Source organism: Vicia villosa, linkage group LG7 (genome assembly GCF_029867415.1).
Source record: "Vicia villosa cultivar HV-30 ecotype Madison, WI linkage group LG7, Vvil1.0, whole genome shotgun sequence".
Taxonomy (NCBI): domain Eukaryota; kingdom Viridiplantae; phylum Streptophyta; class Magnoliopsida; order Fabales; family Fabaceae; genus Vicia; species Vicia villosa.
In genome coordinates this window covers 59,292,064-59,302,137 of record NC_081186.1, presented here as the reverse complement: position 1 = coordinate 59,302,137, position 10,074 = coordinate 59,292,064, and positions in this window count along the sequence as shown.

The following is a 10,074-nucleotide window of genomic DNA, read 5'->3' as shown; positions in this document are numbered from 1 at the left end:
CCTCCTTTCCCAGACTGGTTCGTGTGTGGGAATGCTCTCAAAATTCTTCAAGAGAGTACCAAAAAACGCGCTGAACGAGTGGTCCCGACTAAGCATACCCTAGATACTTTCAAAGGGCATCTTCATATAGATCTTAAACACGTTCGTGTCTTGACTCCAATACCCGAAGATTTGGGTCTAGTTAATCTTTAGACTGGCTTTTCTATCCCTTACTAAGATAATAATTTCCATCTTTGTTACAGCTGTTGCTCACAAGAGAAAGGCTAAAACAATTCTTGTGCAGAAAGATTCTGAGGCCTCGAAGAGCAAAAAGCCAAGTGGGAGTGACTCTATTACGACTGACGCGAAACCCACGGTACACACACCTTTCAAATTCCAATTTGCACGTCTTACGGATAACGCTTATTTTCTCTTCTTTTTTCTTTTATTTTTTCAGAGTTCGAAGCCTCCAACATCTTCGAAGCGAAAGACTCTTCCAATTGCTACTCCAGATGCTGCTTCAGATGGGGACGACAAGTCTCCCCCTCGTACCAGACAAGGGCCCAAAAAGAAACAAAAGGTTACCACTCCTGTGGGCAAAGGGAAAAAACCTGGGTCTTCGAAGATTACCTCTTCGAGTGATAAAGCGCCTTCTGAAGAATCACCTTTGAAAGCCACTAGTAACGCTCTAGTGATGGAAAGCCATAATTCAAGTCCAGCCACTAATACAGCTAAGATATCTGGGTCTTTACAACATAATCATTTCTATGAATTTTATTTCGAATGATTAAGTTAATGTCACCTTATGATTGCAGGATGATATCGGAACCGCTACTTCTGACTTCAACTCTTTCAATGTTGCAATTGACCTTGGTAGTCCCCAAGGTGAGCAAAGAAGTCTTTTGCTTAAATCGAATAATTCTCCTGCAACTCTTGCACCACAATTACCCATATTTGCTCATTTTTGCAGATGCCTCTCAACACATCTCTCATGTACTTTCACCAGTCCTTGAAGATGTCACTCCTCTTGCCACTATCAATACCGCATCCCCTGTTGAAGTAAGCCATTTGACTGATGATTCTCCTCCTATTCGCAAAGACGCATGTATGGGTGAGGAGGGTCCAATCGTAGGCGAAGATAATGCAGCGGTACCATCGAATGGGAGTGAGGACACCGTATCCGATCAAGGTGTCGAGGAAGAAACCTCCAAGTTAATCGAAACTGAACCCTGTGGAAACTCAAATTTCAAAATTGTAGTTATTCCCAAAACTACTCCACTGCCTACTTCAACCATACATACTCCTTCAGAATTGGAGCAACTCAAACAAACTGATCCTCTCAGCTTTCTTAAAGCCATGATGAACATTGATAGTACTTCAATTCTTACGTCTGAAGCTTCTCCAACTATTCAGGCCAAGTCTGGAGACAAAGAGGACATCTCCAGCCTCCTTCATCAAATAAAGGATAGTTTCTTCGAAACGAACCTCGTCGAATTCTTAAGCAAGGATTCCATGAAATGTGATGGCTTGAAGCAACTCTTGAAGAAAGTGGATTTACTTCTGGTTTCGAAAGAGGTCTCAGATGTGATTGTACTTATGGGCTCATTACTCGACCAGCTTCAGTCTAACATTCTTCGACAAAACAATGTTAATGAGCAGCTTGCTGCAAAAATGGCTTCTCATAGTTCTTCATGGAAAGCTGCCACTGAGGCAACCAACAAGGGTGGCGCTCTTAGGATGGAGCGTTTGAAGAACCAAAAAGAATATGATGAGTGTGAGAAAAATCTACAATCTTGGAAGCAAGAGATTAAGAAACTCGAAGAGAAGATACAGGAAGCTGAGTCTCGCCAAGCAACTTTTCAACAAACCAATGATCAGGAGATAGCCGAAGTAGCACGGCTGGGTATCCAACACTTCGAAGCTGCGCAGAAATTGGTGCCAGAGATCGAAGAGTTAAAGAGGTAACAAGCATTACTCGAGCTTAGTATGTCTTCGTGGGAGGCTCAATATTCAAAGATCAAAGATAGCCTTCCCAAGGACTTTAATTAATTGTCTTCGAACTTTGTATTTTTTGTAGCACTAATCCTTTGTTTTGTAATTGTTCCTTTTCAGAATATATGCAAACTTGTCTTTTTATGTGTTCACATTTTACTCTGAAATGATCAATGGTAAATGTTTGGCCATACTTCAAAATCTTGCCAATATCTTCCTTTTTACGCCACAGTAATCTTAATAAATGCCTCACGTGGCTCGATTACCCTACGCAGCCCTAGACTTGACGTTTCTCCTCCCCTTAGCCGTAATCATCATTATTTGCTGACGTCATTTCTTCTTAAAACGTCTCTTTAAGACGTGCGTGCATCAGTTTTATGATTACATTCCAACTTCCAAGGGCGGGAAACGGCGGTGATCATAACTTCCCTCTGAAACACCAAATGCAGTCTAATCAATCATTAAAAACCAAAAACGTTTCTTTACCGTTCCTCTTGGCTATATAAAGGGTTAGTGTCCTTTTCTTCTCTTCACACTCTTTTTACCCCTTCATTTCAGAACTCCCTTCTTCCTTCTCGTGCTCTTTTCAACTACAAACTTTTTCCAACTCTTAGCATGGCACTCAACAACAACTTAACCTATGCTAACATTAGAACTTTTATCAAAAAAGAGTTCAAACCTTGCCCAGAAGAATTCATCAGGCATCACATCAGCCTTCGTGCCCTTTTCCAGAACCAGGAGATGGTTTTTTACCTATCAATTCTAGAAGGAAATGTTTATCCTAAGATGCTTGCTGATTTCTGGATATTTGCGTATCTACGCATTGATCCTGAAGGAAGAACTACAATAGTTTCTAACATTCGAGGGGCTGATATATCTATCACGCCTTCCACCATCTCTGAGTTGTTGCGCTGCAGCAACACTGGAGCAACCTTTGATGATAACAGTTTCACCATGACCACTTCTGTTCTACTGGCGATTCTCATGGAGAATGATCCTTATACCGCCAAACTCCTCAGGATTTGGCATCAACTTCAAGTGGGTAACTTCTATCCACGAAGCTGTGATGAAAACCAGATTATGGTGGAGGACTTGGAGTTCATCTCATGTGCTTTGCGAGGGGAGAAGATCAACTTTCCTTTGTTGATCTTCAAACGGCTTGTGGAAACTGTTTCTTTAACTTCCTCTCAAGAGGGTTCAGTCAGTTGCCTTCCTTTTGGGAGGTTTTTATCCTACTTGTTCCTCAGGAAAGGTGTAGTGCGAAGGATGCGGGACTCGGGTCGCATGAACATGTTCGAAGCAGAGGGTCTTCATCCGCTATGTTTGGAAGACTTAGACCAGAGGGTCAACTAAAGGATAGTTCCTTTTTAGGTTTTTTGCTGCTCCACTTTTGTAATCTTTGATGTTCTATATGGACCAAAGTCGCTTGTACTTTTCACTTTTCTAAAATTAATGAAGATCTTTTGCCGTATTTTTATTTACAAATGTTTCCTGGTCACGGAGCCATTTTGGTGCAAATTTGACCATTTTGGCTTACGTAGTATTACTTAAATGTCTACGTTTTTGCAATCTTTACTTCGTGCATGCTTGGTTTGTATCTCTTTAGATACTTCCCATTTACCCTTAAGATCCTACGATCTTCTGCTAATTCTTCTATCTCGTAAGCATTATTTGAAAATACTTTCAAGATTCGAAAAGGGCCTTCCCAGTGTGGGGACCATTTCCCCAAAGCTTGGTTCTTTCGATCTATAGGTAAAATAACTTTCCATACTAGGTCATTATTAATAAACGTTTTACATTTCACATTTTTGTTGTATGCTCTGGACACCCTTTCTTTCTGTCTCTTTAACATCTCCAAAGCTCGAAGTCTATCTTCTTCCAAGTCAACCAATTCATTCATCATCAGTTCCTAGTACATGTTAGGGGGAATTTCTGCTTGTCTTTGTATCCGGACTGATTGCAAGTATATTTCAACTGGGAGATGTTCGACAAGCCCAAAGTGCTTGGTCCAAAGTTTTGTGCCAAATTTTAGATTTTTTTCCTACATGTTTCTTTATGAGACCAATTATGATTTTGTTTGCTGCTTCGACTTGTCCATTTGCCTGAGCATAGTAAGGTGTAGAGGTAAACAACTTGAAGCCTATCTCCTTGGCGAAGTCTTGCATTTTTCGCCCAGTAAACACTGATCCTTGATCTGTGGTTATACTTTCTGGGATCTCGAATCTGTATATAATATGTTTTTGAATAAACTCGATCACGGCTTCTTGATCAACATTCGCAAGTGGTATAGCTTCGACCCATTTTGTAAAATAGTCGATTCCCACTAAAATATACCTTTGACCTCTAGATGACTTGGGATGAATTTCTCCAATTAGGTCTAACGCCCATCCTCTAAAGGGCCAAGGCTTTATTATTGAACTTAGTTCATTTGCGGGAGCATGTTGAATACCTGCATGTTCTTGACATTCTTGACACCCTTTGGCGAACTCTATGCAGTCTTTTAACATGGAAGGCCAATACATTCCGTATCGAAATAGAAGCCATTTCATTTTGTGCCCTGCTTGGTGGGCACCACATGCTCCGCTATGCACGTTCAAGAGAGCTAAATAAGCTTCCGTTTCTCCCAAACACTTTAGCAATACTCCCTCAGAAGTCTTTTTGAACAACTCATTTCCCATCAGAAAGTATGATAGGACACGATATTTTACCTTTCTATCAGTGTCTGAAGAAGGGTCCTTCAAATAATTCACAATTGGACTTCTCCAGTCTGTGTCTGCCAACGAGTCTATGTTCAAAACTTCAAATTCTTCTTTGTTAGCAAACCCGATTTGTGAGTTTTCCAAATCACTTGGCGAAAGTTACGTAGCCATTGCTCTGCCTCTTACTTGGATTAATTTCTCGAATTTGTTTTTCGATACCCTGTATCCTGAGGCTAGTTGTGCCAAATCGTTTGCTTCCTGATTTTGCAACCTTGGGACATGGTTCAGATCCACATATTCGAATTTTTTAAGCAACCTATTTGCTATGATAAAGTACATGATCAAATTTTCTTTGATGCACTTGTACTCTTCCGTTAATTGTTTAATCACCAATTCAGAGTCTCCTTTAATTTCGACTCTGGTTGCCCCCAATTCTAACAAAGCTTCAAGTCCGGCTATCAATGCCTCGTATTCAGCTTCATTATTTGAACATAAAGGGCATTCGATTTTATACTTAAGCTTTGTTGGAATTCCTTCAGGAGAAATTAGCAATATTCAAACGCCAGTTCCTTCTTTGTGAGTTGAACCGTCAAAGTATAACTTCCGAGGTGGCAGTTCCACATATTGCTGAGAACTTTCCACCACTGCATGATCAACAATGAAATCTGCCACAATTTTCCCCTTCATAGCCTTAAGGGGTTGAAATGTTAAAGAGTACTCAGTTAGGGCCAAAGCCCACTTGCCAATTCGACTGTGTAATATTGGCTTTGATAACATGTGTTTAATAACATCACAATGGGACGAAACATAAACATCAACTGGCTTTATATAATACTTGAGTTTAATACATGAGAAATATAAACAAAGGTAGAGTTTTTCTATTGCACTATACCTAGTCTCTGCATCATTGAGTACTCTTCTTAGATAATAGATGGCTCTTTCGATGCCATTTTCATCCTCCTGAGCTAACATGATACCTATTGTTTTATCCGAAGCTGAAATATACAAGCGCATGTGCTTCTTTCCATTCGGAGGAGCCAATATTGGAGGATGCATCAAGTATTGCTTAATCTTTTCGAAAGCTTCTTGATGTTCAGCTAACCATTCAAACTTGCCTTCTTTGAGTCGAAGCAAAGGTGAAAAGGCTTATGTGCGTCCACTTAAATTGGAGATGAATCTTCTCAAAAAGTTTACCTTCCCCAATAAGGACTGCAGTTGCTTCTTAGTGGAAGGAGGTTTCGTTTCCATAATGGCTTTCGTCTTATTCTGGTTAATTTCTATCCCCTTCTTGTGGACCAAAAACCCTAGGAAGTCTCCTGCCTGCACAAAGAAAGCACATTTAAGGGGGTTTATCTTCAAGCCATGTTTTCGCATTCTCTCGAATGATTGGCTCAGATGATCTAGATGATTGGAATCTGATACAGATTTTACCACAATATCATCTATGTAAACCTGCATAAATGTTTCTATAAAGTCATGAAATATAGAATTCATTGCTCTCTGATATGTTGCCCCAGCATTTTTTAGGCCGAAAGACATTACTACCCATTCGTATGTACCTATTGCCCCTGGGGAACGAAAAGCTGTTTTGGATACATCTTCTTCCGCAATGAAAATCTGGTTATATCTAGAGTATCCGTCTAACATACTCAGATACTCGTATCCTGCTGCTGAATCTATCAGCATTTCTGCCACAAACATAGGATACTCATCCTTAGGTGTTGCTGCATTCAAATCTCTAAAATCTATGCATACTCTTAAAGAACCATTCTTTTTAATAACTGGCACAATATTAGCAATCCATTCAACATACCTCGTGGTCTGGATGAATTTACAGCGCAGGAGTCTTTCTACCTCTGCTTTAATCTTCGAATGGATTTCAGGTGCAAACCTTCTGGGAGTTTGCTTAATAGGCTTTTTTCCTTCTTTGATTGGTAACTTCAGTTCGACTAAATCTCGTCCCAAACCAGGCATTTCATCGTAATCCCACGCAAAACAATATTTGTTTTCTTTTAGCAACGTAATGACTTTAGATTTTAGAGTTGGTTCCAGCTTTGCTCTGACATACGTTATCCTCCTCCGATCCCCTTCCCCGAGATTTACTTCTTCAAGTGGGTCTTGGGCTAACATTTTAATATTTGAAGCCATAGATCTTTTTCGAATCCTAGAGGCTCTTCGTCATAAATTGCATCCAATTTTTGGGTAAATTCTTCCTCCGTGGTGTTTACCATTCGAACTGGATCTTCAAAGGATTGAGAGGACGCATGTAACTTTGAATCTGATATCTCTTCGTTTTCTGAAACCGAATTTAACGTTATGTTTGATAACTCGGCTTCGAGAGCCGTGTTTCTTTTATTCTCGGCTATATAAGCCGAAATCTTCTCGAAGAAGGAGGACTCAAACATTATCAACATCGTCGTCCCAGCCTGTTGGCCGTACCGTTGGATAATTCTCTCTTGATGTGACCTCCTCTGGACCGTCCATTATCTCTCTATTCCATTGGAATCCATTTGGGTGTAAAGACAGATAATACAACGCGTTATTGTTTGGGGTGTATATGTCTTCTGCAGCATGACAAGGTCCTATATTTCCCAGGTTCCTATTGAAACTAGTCTTGTTGACTTGATTAACTTCAGCCATATAATAACTCTGGTCTCCTTCGATGTTCTCCACTATGCCGTCTTGTCTCCAAATGGTTAGTCTTTGGTGCATAGTTGAAGGCACCGCAGAGACTCCGTGGATCCACTCCCTTCCTAACAAGAGGTTATAGTTTGCTTTTGCTGGTATTACCATGAACATAGTTGGTCTGGTAACGGAACCCACTGTTAAATTTACTTGAACAACTCCCAAAGTCTGCCCAATTTTGCCTTCGTAGTTTGACAAAACCATGTTATGAGGCTTTATATCTGTGTCGAACATCCCAATTCTCTTCAACATGTATTGGGGCATTAGATTCACTGCTGCCCCTCCATCCACCAGGACTTTGTTAATGCCAACGTTCTCAATCTTAGCCCTTATGTAGAGTGGTTTCAGATGATTTCGCATACCTTTGTCGGGCCTTTCGAAGAAAGCGTTCTGCTCCTCAACTGCTCCGTTGTTTAGCACATAGTAACACACAGGTCTGTGTTTTGTCATCTCTTCGATGTCAGATTCTTCACACTCCTCAACTTCAGTTTCCTGACTAAATTCGTGAGGGAGGACTGACACTACGTTGCATATCAAGTTGAGAGATGATACTCCATCCGAATCGAAATCATTTGTCATTCTATCTTCTTCCTTCCAGGAGTTGGACCGCATCTTTTCTTCTTCTTCTAAAATATTTTCAGCTTCGAAGAGTCTGCGTTCTACCGGAGGTTTGCTTGTCTTTGTCCCCTGGTGTTGGACTTGGTTGCTTCTAGACTCTCCAATCTCCCTTGGCTTGTATTCTCTTTGGGCCTTCTTCATTCTCTGGTGCCTCCTCCATTAGGATCTGGACATAGGATTTCTGCCTTTGTAATTCTCAAGCCTATGCATCTCTCGATTTGAGGTCTGGAATTGCTTCCTATAAGCCATCGCAGTTCTTCCTCCTTGTTCCCAACTTCGCCATTTATTGGTTCTTGCGCCAGCTTGCACCCATCTGTCCCTAGGTGTATCTGTAGGGACTTTGAATGTGACCCTTCGTGCCTTAGGGTGAGGACTGTCAGGCCTCTTATATGAAGTTCGATTGTCGAACATATATAAATTAGGACGGAGACCTTGGGTTTCCCGATTCATGATAAAATAACTCCTCTCGAGGGAACGCGCTAGGAGTTCATCATATACAGCTCCACATCTGGGACATAACACCACTTCTGTATTTGCTTTGTGGCATCTGACCAAGAAACCCACCAAACTTTCCGCAGTTCTTGGGTATATCCTTAGCAGTAGGTTTCCACCTCTCCAAGGCTGTTCCAATCTCTCTCTCAAGGTCGTCTCGAAGTTAGCTTGGATTCTTCGATTCAGCATTATAGAACATCTTGGGCACATCAGCATTTTTCCTCCATTTTTCTCGTGGCAATTCCAAAGGTAATCTTTCAGGGTTTCCCCCTTTGGTGAAATATCCACATTTCCCTGTTGCCTTGTCAACCATTCCTCCAGTTCTTCGATTTCAGATAAAGGTCGTCTAGCATTTACCATGTTGACAACTGCCGGAGGGGCCTCAGAAATTTGAATCTGCTGAAGTTTCATCCTGAGGTCTTCAGTGGCCTCACTAGTTTTTCCTTCCAGATTGTCGGTCATTTCCTGATCGAGGGATCCTTCAACATCAGTACTGAAGACCGCGTCATCATTTAGGCTTTCAGTAGCCTGCTTTCCCTTTGACATTATTTCTGGTTCAGCAAATTCGACTTCAGACACTTCCACCATGTTGATGTCACATGGCTCACACAGGTTGGTATCAGCAATGTTCAAGGGGTTGGTATCGACCTTCATATGTCTCTTAGTCTTGTCAGCAAACTTCAAACGACCATCCTTGAGAGCATTCTGAATTAGATCCCTGAAAAGAAAACATTGTGAGGTTTTATGGCCTAAAAAACCATGATATTTACAAAAACCTCGCTTCTTCCATTGTTCCAACGGAGGAATTTTAGAGTTAGGAGGTACTATCATTTGGCCATCTTTTACTAGCAAATCGAATATTTCGTCACACTTGGTGACGTCGAATGTATAAGTTTTCTTAGGGAATCTATCGCTTTTATCATTTTCTACTGGATTCTTCCCGTTGGCAGGGGTAAGTAATTTGCAAGCATAAGAGGGCGCCTCTTTTAATTCAGCTAGGTCTATCTCGACCTCCTCTATGCCATATGGGTCATCAAAGTTTTCGCTATCAGTGTCTTCGACTTCAACGTAGGATATTCTTTCTTTTTTGTAACTCTTGTTCACTTTAGCCTTCTCTGCTTTCAATCGTTCGACCTGTCGAACCCTATCTGCCAATTGGGCCATGTCTCTTAAATATTGGGTATCTAATTTCTTTCTAATCGAATAGTCTAAACCACCAACGGCTATTTTGACTAATTCGTGTTCGGGGACGACTGTGAAACATCTCGATTTCAGAAAACGAAACCTGTTTAGGTAATCATCAATAGGCTCTGTGAACTTCCTTTTAATACTAGCCAATTCCTTCAAACTTATCTTTGTTTGACCCATGTAAAATTGTTCGTGGAACAATCTTTCTAGTTGTGTCCATGTATCTATGGAGTTTGGGGGTAGGGTAGTAAACCAGATGAAAGCATTCTTGGTTAATGAACTAGGAAAATACTTGATCCTTAGATCTTCGTTTCCTGCTAACGTTCCTGCCTCTGTTAAATATCTGGCTATATGCTCCACCGTTGATTCATTAGTATCCCCTGCAAATTTGGTGAACTTGGGTACCTTAATGCCCCTTGGC